We start from the raw sequence: 14,705 nt of genomic DNA on the forward strand, positions 1-14,705 counted from the left end.
GAACTTTCCCAGACAGGCTGCTTCTCCATCTGTTCAGTCTCGATGAGAAACCTGGCTGATTTGTCAAGTCACCAAAATGTGTAGTAAAGTCTCATGTGAGAATACACTCTCCTTGGCAGGCTCCTAGGAACTGAGGACTTTGTGGAATGGATGTCTGGGTTTTGGGTTTTTTTGGTTTTTGGCTTTTTTTTTTTTAAGTTTAACCAATCTCATCATACTGTAAAACATAAAAGAAGAAAAACAAAGCTGTAGGGGAGTGTGTGTATACATGGAAACACATGGCTGCAGGAGGAATTTCTGAGAGTGATTTACCTGGAGAGGACTCCACGTCTCCATCCTGGGCTTCTGATGATATTTGCCTGAGCTAAAACATGGTCTTCATTTTCAGAGGATGGAAAAGGTAGGCTATTTTATGCTCTAAAAACGAGTGCAACATTAATGAAGCCAAAACCACAAAAGGGCTCAATTACACTTGCATTACAAGGTGACCACAAAATCTAATATTTATGAAGTTCAAATGTCTACTGTCTTGCAAGAAGATGACCACAAGGAATGCAAAGCATGGTCTGGCTACTGCTGTCGCCACTCCTGGGGAGAAAACCTGCTGGGCTAGAAACGTGCCCCAAGCAGCTGGTGACCCAAGATATAATTGCAGTTTGCTGTTATCTTTCCTTCCTGCTTGCTCAATCTCTTTCCTTTTTGTTTGTAAGGGATTACAGAGGGAGGCAGGAGGCTCCTTGTGCTAGTGACAACTCATCTTGCTAGTGACAGCAACATCATCCCAGGATCCAAGGCCAAAGTGAGACAAATGCATCTGACTCAGCAGTAAATCAGCTTTCCTCCTCTCCCTGCATGCAGCATGACTACTGCTGATCCATAAAGGATGCTCTGGGCATCTCTCGTAACAGCAGCTGTCCCTCCGTTCAGAGCAAAGAGGCATCTAAGAAATCTTGGTATGTCTCCTGACACACTCAGCAGGAAAACTCAAACTGCACTGCAGGCTAAAAGTGATCTTGCGGCAGGGCCAAAAGGTTCAAGACCCAGTCGTCCTTGTCATAGCACATTAAAAATGGGTAATCATTCAGCTGTGCACAAGCAAAGGCTTTTATGTAGAGCAAATGTAATCTTCTGCCACAAATCAGCGTGAGAAGCAGTGGGTGAGTTCCAGGAGTTAGCTTTCTGCTGACGCTTGGAGTATCTATAAAGATTGCATGCTCAGCAAGAGCCAGCTCTCCGAGAGGGGGAAATCAGCCAAGGATTCCCCCTTTCTTTGCAAGATGCCTTCCAAAGAGCACTGACGACTGATGTCCTCTGGCCACGGGGCAGATGCAGTCTGTTCTGTGTTGCTCGTGGCCGGTGTTTGAGGCTCGAAGGGACACAGGATGCTTCCCAGGAGGCCACATGGCAGTCCAGGGCTATCAGCCATGTTGATGTCCTCTCCAGAAACGCCGTGGCTCTAATTCTCTTTCCATCCCCATCTCTCAGCATGGAGGTCTCCAGCTCATTGCTGGCTAACAATGATTCTCTTTCCCTGACTTTCAGTGAGAGAAGCGCAACCATCAGATGTTTTTCTTTCAATAACTGAATGAAGTCCCAAATTCAAATGTTTTGGTCAACTTTATATTAAACATTTTGACTGAATCAAAAGTACATGTATATTTATTAAGGGCAGTTTTAGCTGAATACATCATATTGAAATATCAAGCTCAAATATTTGGACTCTGTCATTTTCTTTCTGAATATGCTGTTTCCTTATCTGCCTTTCGTTTCATTAAGATTCAAGCTAAACGGATTTCAAGCCTTGGTTGGACTTGGTTGCAGCGGCAGAGGAGCTGCCCCAGCTCTGCCCAGGTCCCTCCTGCTCCTCTGCAAATGCTCTGCGGGACTTTGTATGTCAAGCCCAGCCCTGGCCATGAATAAAGACAGTCGTTGCCCTAGGTGGCTGATGCCACATAGAATCAAGGTCATCTAATATCTCTTCAAATAACTGGACATATTCTTTATATGCTGCTTACAATCGAACTATGTCCAACTTCATGAAAATTTGAAAAAGGGGGTTAAGAAGTACCCTGCTGCGAAGCAGCAACTGAAAGCTGTTACCTGAAGCCTCCTTGATCTACCATAACATTTTTTGGCCCTGCTGTCATGTTTGCTTTCCCCAGAACAGCCAAAGAAAATGACCACAAAATCCTAGAGGATTTTGGTGGTAGTGGTCATGTTAATAAGCTCTTCCATAGCTTCCTTCCCACTACAGAGTGAAATATTGCCTCTCTGTTTATTGCTGGGTCTGTGGGACTGTCAGAGCCTGTGCAGTCGCAACAACTTGCAGTCCCATCTCTTGTTGCTTTCCGAATGAAGCAGAGGAGCTGGGGTGCAGACATGTGGCTTGAGTTCCACAGTGCCAGTGTCCGTGTGCCACTCTTTGGCTACAACTGGGTTCATGAAGAGGATCACTGCTCTTCCTCCTGTGGTTCAATGCTTCTAATCTTTTTGCATAAGTAACAGACTGACATTTGTATCTTTTTTTGTATTTTTGCATAAGTTACAGACTGAACTGTTTGGATTCAGCTGACAGCACTGCTCTTAAACAGCAAATATGTGATCATTTGCTCTTGCACCCGCTATGAACAAATAAACCCAGTGAGACCATCCAGCTCCACACTTGCATCTCTCACTTTAAGAACGCAAACCCTTAAGTACAGTCTGCCCACGTGTTTCTGGTGGGTTAGAAAATATTTGCATTGTGACACCCATTGCTGAAATGTGGTCGCTTCTGGGAAAAGAAGCAGCTGCTGTTTACTGAGGGAAGGGAGGCTTTGTGGTTTGGACAGCGGCTGCGGCCCAAGATTTTATTCTGGTAACACCACTACCGGGAGCTGCGGAATCACGTAGACATGTCTTTGCAAGATGGGCATTACATAGCTCAGGTGCTGGTGGCAATGTAACCATAGACATGAGGACAGAGCCCTCTATGAACTGACGCATCTGCTTTCTTGGGTAAATTATGAAGCCCATGCTGAACTCTGTGCTGTTTTAACTATATTGCTGCAAGCCAGCAGGCTTAAAACAAGCTCAGGTACCAAGGTCTAGAAGATCCTGAAGTGCAAACCAAAGGGTTGTGTTGCAGATTAACCCCTGTGGAATCTGTCTGCTTTCTCTGCCCTCTGTGAAATGGATGGATGGAGTGCATGTGTGTGGAGGTTGTGGAAGGGTAAAATAAAAGGAATAACTGAAGTGCCACTTATAAGTTAATACATGTGTCTGCAGCCCAGAAAGGTCCAATCCTCCCTGGGTCGAAGGTCTGACACATCTGACCTGTCACTGTTCAGGACTGTGGAGGTGGGTACTGAACTGAGATGGGAAAGCAGGAAGAACCACCTTTCCAAGGGACATTTTAGGCAAATTTGAGGCACTTACATACCTTTCAGATCTCCTTTTCCTTTTTTCTCTTCTCAGAAATACTCTCAGTGTGGATTTAGGAAATGGCTGAGGTGAGCTGGGAGTCCTCCCACTGGTCCATATGGATAGATGGGATGTCCCATGGTGTATGTATCACCCCTCTCATCTCTCTGCTTGACTCAAATGCTGGCGGCGATAGAAAAAGGCCTGTTTTGCCAGGTATCAGAAAATAACAGAAGAGGTGAAGCTGGAAATGGCCAAATGGGGATAAGCAGGAGGTGGCCTGTTGATTATTTTATTTGGGGAGGAGAAAGATCAAGCTGGATCCTACCCCTAGTATGGCTTAGCTTTTTCTGTAAAGGTAGCGTAAGGGCATCAATGGTGCCACATATATTAAACCAGAAAACACTAGTCTTACTAGAAATACTGGCTCATTTAGCCTTATGCATAGATGTGTTTTATTTGGTAACCAAACTGGATAGTTCTTTTCAACGGGATCCAGATCTGAAGCAGCTTTTAAGCACTGACAAGGAGCGGTTTGAATCCGCTGGGTCCAGCTCTTCCTCATCCATCACTTTAACGCGATGTAGCAGCCCAGGGTTGTGGAGGCCCAGCAGGCTGCAAGGGCCGTGTCTGTCAAACCGCAGGACATCTGGGAGGCTGCATTTGCAGCCCCTCGGGGACAGCGGGGATTGGCATTGATCAGTCAGACACAGAAAGCCTCTCAAGGATGGGGATGGGAGCAGCGATGTTGTGAACAGCAGCCGGAGATTTTGCTTCTGCTTCCCTCCCGTCTCCTACCTGCCTGGAAAAAGCTCAAGCCACCAAAAGATCACGTGCGAGATTTTCTGAAGCAGAGTCAGAGCAGATTCGGGATTGTTCCGATAGCCTTTCGATACCTAAGTGCTGAAGCCTATCTCGGAGCTGTACCCAGTGCACTGTGATAAGGACCTGTTCCATTTTTGTGGTGGCATTACGCTGCACATGCCACAAAGCCAAGTCACGGCGCTGAAAAAGGTAATGAGACACTCGATACGCCAAACATGTGGCAAATCACAAAGGAACACGAAGAAATATTCGATCAGATACTCAACCACAGGAGCACACTAACCATCCTGGATGTGGTATATCATCTTCCTCCAAACGAGACACCCTGACAACTGTTACAGTCCATCAGTTACAGCCCCTCGTCCACCTCCAGCCACACACGAGTTGAGCAGGAGAGTATTTGCTCAGTTTATTGGGTTCTGTTGCTGTTGCTGCTTTGGAAGGCTGCCTGCTCCAAAGGGATCACCGTGTCCCCTTGCAGTGTCCGTTCCGCCTCCGGTCCCCGTCTCCATCCCAACTGCGAAGGATCGCGGGGAAGAGCCGCCGAGCGAGAGGCTGAGAGCGGCCGCCTCGCCGCGATCCCCCGCCTGGCAGGGGTGGCTGCATTTGTCAGAAAGCTTCCATTAGTTGTGCATGCCAGCTATAATCTCCCGTCCCGAACACGGCAGCATCTGCTCCGGAGCCAGTATTATATAACCACAATTGGCCTGCACAGGGCACGTTAAGACCGTGGGCAGGAGAGAGCAATTCACTCCACAGCGGAGCTTGTCTTGAGTAAAAGTCTTTCTGTGATTCTACAGACCTACATATACATTTTTTTTTTCCCCCAGTGCAATTTTTAGGGCTGTGTCGCTTGCAAGTAATATAAATGCACATGTATCCAGAAGCACTAGCTGCTTCAATAACTGATCTGAAATTCCTAGCCCTGGACTATATGAAGTTAAGAAGAGTTTAAAAAAAAAAAAAAAACAAACCACAACTTAGAAATGGTGACAGCAGGATTACACACAAAGGAAACTCCAGTGTGTCAGATTTGTTGAGAGGCTAAAAATATGTGTCTTTTTTTGAGAGGGGGAAAGTGACTGGCAGATAGTATTAATCTGAGACAGCCTGAAGCAGATAGAAGGATTATAAAGCCGCTCATTTAGGACTGCAGAATTCATTTTCAGGCAACTCCTTTGCAAAATGCTCGGTGACTCCTCCGCACCCGACAGAAGCTCTCTGAAAGCAGCGTGAAAAACACAGGGAGGGACTTTAGCCCCATTATGCACAATTGCAAATCTCTCAGTAGAACATCAATAACTGTACTCGAGTGACAGCCAGGATTAATTCGGCTGAAACCAAAGAGCATAGAAACATGTAAGACTAAATTCAAGGATTCCTCAGAAACAGCTAGGATAATCTGTCGCAACAGCAGCTTTAGGCACAAGAAGCCAAAAGGTCCAGACAGACTTCTCTGCTGCTCCTTGACAGTTATGTGTTGTATTTTACTGGCTTTAAGTGATTCTATCTGTGCAGGTACATATAAGTGCTTGTGCGTATGCACACGTATGCACAGGTACAGACATGTCCTCTTCTTTACCCTCTGGGGTGGTGGAAGAAGAATATATCCATGGTCACCCACGCAGCCTTACAGACCCTCCTGCTCGTCCTGCTCCGAGGGGCTGCCAGATGACTTTTTGAACGAGTATGAGCAAAATCTCAGGAGAGCACACCGTCTCTCTCCAGGATGCTGCAACTCCGAGACGGCAAAGAAAGGCCCATTTACACAGCCTGCCTTGACAGGAATGGGGAGTGCACAGGAGAAAAGGCCAACCTGCCTGAAAGTACACGGGTGACCGCACAGAAAACAGGAGCTGGGGCATAAGAGCACCTTTATTTTGCTTTCAATCTGCCAGGCTGGTTCTTGGAGGGCCCCAGCAGCACCCTCTGGTGACCTGAGCTGTCCCAAACAGCCAGCAGCTGCTGACACGAAGGAGCTGGGCTCTGCAGGGCTTTTGCCATTACTGGAATAAATCATTCAAAACTCTGACAGTCCTCCGGGGGAGTTTGAGGTCATGAAAAAGTGATGGAGGAGGAGAAGAACGAAATGCTTTGCAATGCTCCTAGGAGGTGGGTGAAGGTTACCTTCTTTGCCCAGTCATCCTGTACCAGGGCTGGGTCTAAATGAAGAGGCAGTTGCTTAAGCAGGTTACAGTGATGTGGGCAGGAGAGACTTTAGTAGCTGCTGCCTGCCCCAATTTCTGCCTGCAAGGACGTGCTAAGGGGTTATCGATGCTACAGCCTCTCACAGTGGCAGCTCAGTCGCTGACTTAAAGGTTACAGAATCATAAAATCACAGAATAGTTTGGGTTGGAAGGGACCTCCAAAGCCCATCCAGTGCCACTCCTGCCATGAGCAGGGACATCTGCACCAGCTCAGGTTGCTCAGAGCCCAGTCCAGCCTGGCCTGGGATGTCTCCAGGGATGGGGCATCCACCACCTCTCTGGACAACCTGGGTCAGTGTTTCACCACCCTCGGTGTACAAAATTTCTTCCTTTTGTCTAGCCTCAGACATGAGGCATGGCATCCTCCTACCACAAGCAACACCTGCTAAACCCACAATGAGCATCGCCCAGAAATTTAGTCCTTCTGCTGTCTCCTGCCCAAATATCCTTTTCTACTGACTGGTGACACAGCTTGTCTGCTAATGCTGCTTCTTACCTCCCAGCTATCACAGTGCAATACTCCTGGCACACAGGCTTCAGCACACGGGAAATCCCAGACCTCAGTGTGCTGCGCCTCCCTGGTGATACCGGCTCCTGCGCACACATTATATCTCCTCTGCTTCCCACGCTGCCCAGGGAATACCGGATCAGATTAATGGTCTCTAATCCTCACCTTGCAAGCATTTAAAAGTATAGACTGAAGGGATCTGAAAGATTGCCTGGAGCTCTTAGAATAAAATCTGTGGTTTATAACTTTCTGCAGTGGAAGTCAGTAATGTGCCATAAAATCATAGGATAATTTAGGCTGGAAAGGACCTCTGGAAGTCCAATGCCTCGCTCAAAGCAGAGTGTACTTCAAGTGTCTGATATTAAATTGGGTGGTTCAGAGCCCCATCTACTCAGGCTTTGAATACCAGCAAGGACAGAGATGGCACAGCCCCTGTGTCCCTGTTCCAGGCTGCATCACTCTTTTGGGGACTTTCCCCTCCTCCCCTTATATATAATTGACATTTCCATTGCTGCACATTGTGCCACTGCCCTTCATTGTTTTGCTGTGCTCCTTGGGAAAAAAATATGTCTCTATTTTCTCATTGATCCTACATCAGGTAGATAAAAACAGCAGTGCAGTGCCTTCTTAGTCTTTTCTTCCTTCCAGGCTGAGGAAAATCTGCTTTCTCCCCCTCTTCTCACACTCTCTGCCCTCCAGCATCCTAACTGTCAAGGTGGCCATCCACTGGATGAGGACCAGTTTGTCATATCCCCCTTGAATTGGGAAGCCTGAAACTGGACACAGTAATCCAAATATGGCCTTATGAGGCTCAAGAGAAGGAAACATTTACATCCCTGGGCACAGTAGCTCTACTTATTTTCATACAGCCCAGCATGTGGTAGACCTTCACTATTAAGAGTAGACTCCCATTCAACTTGTTACCCACCAGGACCCTTTCTGCAAAGCTGGTTAATCCCAAGCTGGTCCAATTTTGTGGGGTTAATCTGCCCCAGGTGTAGGACTGTGGCATTTGCTCTTGCTGAGCAAATTACAAAAGCATTTGTGCTTGCTGCAATTTGTGAGGTTCCCATCTGCCCGTTTCTCTGGCTAAATGGCAGCCTTGACCTCCAGCATGTTGTCTGCTCCCCTTGGTTTCCAGGGAAAGTAATAGCTGGCACATGAGCAGGCTTTTAAATGGCACTTGAAGCCTGGTATGTATGGCTTCTGAGATCAGAAAGCAGCAAATTCGAAGAGGCCAGTGATTGACTGGCAGGATTGTGCCACTTCTTCTTGAGGTGACAACACCAGACCCCCAGTAAGCACATTAACTGAAGGATGAGGACAAGATATGTCTTAAGACACTGGAAAGGAAAATACTCATTGTCTGGTATCCCAGTCTCTAATGTCTCAGGGCAGGTCCGACCAAGATTTTAAGGAGTGCTTCAGCTTCTCCTTGCCATGTGTGGTCTGGGCGGTGGGGAAGAGCTGCACTGGGGTCCAGGTGACTTCAGTCTCCCCTGAAGGAGCAAGGGACGCATTGTTAGTGCAGGACCTGATCTGGGACTAAGGCTTCAATGTGCTGCCTCCCTCTGGTCAACCCACAAGGTCATTAGACAAGTGGTTATCAGATGTTAAGTAAGGACAGTGACTTTTGAGTGACAGATCTGAGAGTGGGTACCACCATGGGGAACGGCACAATGCAGCCGTCTGAAGAGATCTTGAGCATTAGAAGGCATCCTGTGGGAGCCCTGAACCCAAGACGTGTGAAGTCAGTCTGAGGACCAGGCCGCTTTAGAAAATGTGCCGGCTGTTCCCTCTGAGATGAGAAAAGTAACTTCCGAGTTAAAATAACAGCTCATGCATTTTTATATCGTCATTACCTGATCTCATCAGTAGTTCTCGACAAGCTTATGAAAAACATAGATCAGCTCTGAGTACGCTCTTCCTAACGAAGATATGCAGAAAAGATTGTTCAAGGGTTATGGCCAAGGTGGTTATAATTTCAGGGTGTTCAGAGAGTGGGACTGAAACGACGTGGGTGCTTTGCTCTCCGAGTTTGGCTGTCCGTGAAGGAGAGAATCATAGAATGGTCGGGGTTGGAAGGGACCTCTGGAGATCATCCAGTCCAACCCACCTGCTAAAGCAGGGTCACCAGAGCAGATCACACAGGAATGTGTCCAGGTGGGTTTGAATGTCTCCAGAGAAGGAGACTCCACAACCTCTCTGGGCAGCCTGGTCCAGGGCTCTGGCACCTCAAAGGAAAGAAGTTTCTCCTCATATTCAGATGGAACCTCCTGCGTTTCAGTCTGTGCCCATTGCCCCTCATCCTGTCGTTGGGCACCACTGAAAGGAGTCTGGTCCATCCTCTTGACATCCACCCTTGAGATATTTATCAGCATTGATGAGATCCCCTCTCAGCTTCTCTTCTCCAGGCTGAACAGCCCCAGCTCTCCCAGTCTCTCCTCACAAGAAAGGCGCTCTAGGCCCCTAATCTAGGCTCACCCTGAGCTGAAGAAAGATCTTCTGTTCCAATTAATACAGAGCTGACTACTGTGTGAGGAACTCAAATCATGGTTTCAAGTATGAATTACCTTACGTCTGCAGAGGAATGTAACCTGCCACCATGCTGCCAGGTCACCTGCCTCCAGTAGATGAGCTGTGCAGGAGGTCCACACATGAGTCAATGCTGGATCGGCATCGCAGTGATGAGAGAACTTCAGCAGAAATGCTGCCTAGAAAAATGTAGTCTCTCTGGGTGGGTATTCTCCTTTCTTCTGATGGGGAATCTTAAAAAACCCAATATTTTGAAAGGGGATTCTATTTTTTAGAGGAAGGAGGATCTTTTTGAAATAACATAGGAAAATTTCCCAACACTAGCTAAATTAGAAGACAAAGATTGTGACGTGAGCATTGCCCTCCTCATTCACAAAAGGTAAAGTTAAAGCTTTCTTCTAAGTTCTAGCATTGGAAACATGACTCATTGTAACTGAAAATTTTATCCAGAGGCTGAAAAATCCCACTGAACTCCCTGTTTTTTTAAAAACTATTTCTCCTGAAATAGGAAAGCTTTTCTTCTGAGTTCTCCGTTTGAGGTTTCCATGGAGTTAACATGATTTTTGTTTTCATGCAGGTGGAACAATCCAAGTAGAGATGAGGGTCACACAACCACAATATTTCTGCTCCAGCATAAGTGCAGAAACCTGAACACACAGTGCTTAGGTCAGCAGCCTACTTCTGTAGCTGAGGATGCAGAATACTATTATTTTGAGTGTGCCTTTATTATTTTTAGTTCGTACTGCTCTACCACCTTCCTCGCCTGCTTAACCTAATTCCCAACTGCTTGTATAGATGGGGTGAGATATATATACAGTCCCAGAACTAAACCAAGAGGAAGCTTCATACCATTTTATTTACAAGTCCCTTTGACTGTTGAGCTGACTATTTGGCCACCTGCTTTCTTGACCTACAGCATCACTGTTGATCCAAACCTGCTCTTTCCAACCATGCAGTATTTCAGTGCTGAGTTAACCTGCCCAGTTCCCAGCACAAGGGTTTTGGAGGATGCAAGCCTCCTGCCCAGATGCATTGGGATGCTACAGAGGCTGGCAGATGTTCTCTGCGGGTGGTGCAAAGGTGGTGTGATCTTAACACTTGCGACCTAGAGGCTTTCTCGATGAAAGCAATTTTCTTCTGAGCAGTGAGTATGAATCAAGAAGACAATAAAGGAGAATATTTTCCATTGGGTTTGGGGGAAGAAGACAAAATAAAGCCCTGCTAGAGCCAAAGTGCAGGGCCTGAGGCTGGCTTCCTGTCCAGAGCCGAGTAATTTCCTACTTAAAAGCTGATTAATCCAAATGCTTTTCAATTTAGAAGGCAGAGATCAATCAATAATTATCCCATTTAATCCCAACATAAATCCTTTAATTTTTTTTTAATTAAAAGCAGCCAAGCACCACCGGCTGGGATACACCAAATTGCATTAAACTCTGGAGTCCCAGGGGAGAGGCACAGGCAGCAAATTGTGCATGTGATTTTCTACTTTCACTGCTGAGTTTAATGGCTGTTCTCTCTGCCTCCTGGTAGAAAATGATGAGCTTGGGATGTGTCTGTCAATAAGCAGGCAAATCAGACATTTCTCCCAAGCGTGTAATAACTCAGAAATCATCAAATGTCCTCTTTCTGGAAGGAGAACCAGGAAGGGGGAACTTCACCAACTCCTCCTTTTCTGCAACAGGGCCCTCCAACAGAGATAATGGACCTTGGTCATGGTAGGATCCATAAAGTTCAAATTTCCCAGCTCCATTTGAGCAATATTTGGGTAACTCCTAAATCTGGATCTTGGTTTGAGAATTTCAAGGGAACTTAATATTATGGTACATTCCGTTACCTGGCTGCTTAGAGCAGAAGTCTCTCTTCCTGGCTAGCAATTACCACAGTTTAATTGTGGGTCTAATCAATTGTTTAATGTAAACAGTAAAAATGTCTCAAGAGCTATATCTCAGCTGTCATCAAACTGTCAAGCCACCATGCCAGTAAATGCTGCAGGACAGCCACGGGGCGTACAGCAAATGCCTTTGTTTGCAGCCTTAATTTGGTGGTTGAATTATGATCGCTGCTTGCAACCAGTTCTCAGATACATCCAAGTTCTACCTCTGTTGGTCTAAGTAATTAAGCTGAAGTCACACCTTTCCTCTTTGATGCCAAGGAAATCTTCATTAAATGGTTTTTATATAAGCATGCTCCTGCTGCAAGTTTAATGGCAAATTTTAATTAAAAATGCCACTAATTAAATCAAGCTGGGCTGTGTGACTGAGCATCTATTCTGTGCTTCTTACCTATGGTAATGAGTCAGCTGTGGGACACAACTATGGAAAGGGCTCATGAGGTTGGAGGATTCCTTCTACAAACAAGAGAGTGTGTCTAATCTACCTCTTCTTCCTCCAGTTTGATGTGAACATCACCAGAGTTTAAAAAATGCAGGAATTGGCTGAAAATGGTGATGTTGCCTTTTACATAGCAAGATGATGAGGTAACCTTAAGGCACTGTGCTGGAGGGGAAAGCCTTCTTCGTTTCTTCTCAGCAGATGCACCTGGTGGGAACAGCATCCCAGTGTAACTATTTGGAAGTCTGATATGAAGATCAAGGACCGTAGAAACAAATGGAGCCAAAACCATGAAACATTCCCCTTGGATTGTAAAGCAGCTTTCAATGTAACGTAGCTACAATTTTTCTCTTACCCTAATTTGATGACCTTTTAAAGACTTCTTTGGATTTTAAAAGGTTGTTTATGTTGAGCTAAAAAAGGGCTTTGCAGCACTGTCCAGTAACATTAATGTCTTTGTTGGCAACAGCAGAACAAGGGACCCTTATTTAAATGCCTCCTTTTTGCTGGTTCCAGTGTTCTGTTTTTGAAGTGTGTGTAATTTAGATGTCTCTCTAAAAGCAACCCTTCCTTCATTTCTTGGAGTTTGAGGGTTTATTTTCTGCCAGCTGTTCTTTGAAAGGCTTTGAATAAAGCGAAGTTTAATTATCCATAGAAAAGAAAAGAAAAAAAACACAACTAGTTATTTTCTGCAGCACCCTAGGACTTGAAATGATTGAGGCTTTTCAGAAAATAAATTGTCAAATAGATGTCACACCTGGTGAAAGTGAAAGCTGTGGTAGAGCCACACCGTGCAGGCATCCTCTAAGGTGTTAAGATTTACCTAAGAAGTACCCTGGGAATATTTTGGATTACAGCAGTAGTTACAGCATCTTTGAAGTATGCATCACCGAGCATTGCTCCACAGGCTATTAGGGGTGTCCTAAAAATCAGCTGAAGATTGAATCCATTAACTTGAATGTTATGTGCTGGCCTGGCTCTCATCTGTCCCTGCTGAGGAACATGCTACTACATGGCAAGTCACCTGCTGGGTTAGCTCAGGGATGAAGATGTTTCAGCGACGCTCATTAGCACGACTTGTGGGACAAGAGGGCCCATTCTGACATTTCCATGTGTATCAGCTTCCTAAAGGGAAAATGTGTTTAAGGAGAAGAATTGAAAACTTATGTTGGTGTCTGAGGCAGTCATTGACATGCAAAAGCAGAGCCTGAGATGTTAAAGGAGAGGCTGGGAATCGCCATGTTGGTATTTTAGTTGCTTTTGAAACGGTACATGACGTCTGGGGACAGCAAAAGGTATCACAAGACCTGTGACCAAGACCTCAACCATGATTAACATCCACATCCACCTTCCCTAAACTTTGGGTTTGAGCATTCCCTGGACAACCCACTGCCACGGAGCAGCCCTTTGCCTCACAAAACCCTGTCTTAAATCTGCCAGAATCTTGAGAAACCAAGACAAAGCAGCAAGAGTAGTGCTTGCTGTCACTCCTCCCAAGTTTGCCACATGCAGAGCCTCTGCAGCTCCCATATTTGAGTTTTATGTTGAAGGTGGAAAAGGGAGACATCCCCCATAATTCTAGCCAAGCAGCCTGTGTCTCTTCCATCGTTTCACAGAATCACAGAATGTCAGGGATTGGAAGGGACCTCAAAAGCTCATCCAGTCCAATCCCCTGACGGAGCAGGAACACCCAGATGAGGTTACACAGGAAGGTGTCCAGGCGGGTTGGAATGTCTGCAGAGAAGGAGACTCCACAACCTCCCTGGGCAGCCTGGTCCAGGCTCTGGCACCCTCACTGGGAAGAAGTTTCTTCTCCTATTTAAGTGGAACCTCTTGTGCTCCAGTTTGAACGCATTACCCCTTGTCCTATCATTGGTTGTCACTGAGAAGAGCCTGGCTCCATCCTCGTGACACTCATCTTTTATATATTTATAAACATGAATGAGGTCACCCCTCAGTCTCCTCCAAGCTAAAGAGACCCAGCTCCCTCAGCCTTTCCTCATAAGGGAGATGCTCCACTCCCTTTCCTCCTCAGATCCCTAATGCCCCAGGATTAATAATTCTGCCAACTCACTGAGTGGCTGGGGAATGTCCTTGGTATTGGCTGCAGCTGCTGCTGTCACACTGGAGATACTCTGTAAACTCATTAATTGCTATCAGCACCATAGCTCTCATACACACAGAGCTGCCCCGACAACACCAGCCTTGGGTTTTTTCAAGTGTGTTTTGACAACATCAAACAAGGAGTTTGGGTACCTGCTGCTATGGAAAAGGCAAGGTGAAGGATGCATGCCCCACTCTGAGCAGAAGGCATTGAGGTTTGAGATGGCCATCAGCTCCTGGGTGAACCTGGGCTTGGCCTCCACTGCAGCTCTTCCTCATGCACGTGTGAACATTACCCTTATCACCCACAGCTCTGCAATACCTCGAGAGCACAGCTGTTGAAGTCTGACCCTTGGACCTCTGAGAGGAGGAGGGACCTGCTGGCACCTTGGAGATAAGGTCTGAGAGCTTGGTGTGATTTGGTGCTCCCTGGGCGTCCTGTGGAAGAGGGATTTTTTTCCTGTGCAGAAGCAACCCTGGCAGAGAAGATGTACTATAACCCACAGCTGAACCTGCAACACAACACCTACAGCACAACCTGCAACCTATAATCAGCTGAAGTTTCCTGTTGAAATTCACAGAAGAGTAAGGCCAAATTTTAGTCCTTTTATAGCAATGGCTGTTAATTGCAGCAAAATCAGGTTTTGACATGCAACCTGTTCGAGCAATAAATCCACAGTGCTAAGGAAACTCATCCATACTCTGGCAGGAGTCCATGTCTTCAAGCAAGGGTCACTTGAGTAGATGCAAGGAGGACAGTCTGGAGATGGAGAGGAGAGGAGAGGAAACCTGGAG

The sequence above is a fragment of the Caloenas nicobarica genome, chromosome 2, assembly GCF_036013445.1.
Source record: "Caloenas nicobarica isolate bCalNic1 chromosome 2, bCalNic1.hap1, whole genome shotgun sequence".
Lineage (NCBI taxonomy): Eukaryota > Metazoa > Chordata > Aves > Columbiformes > Columbidae > Caloenas > Caloenas nicobarica.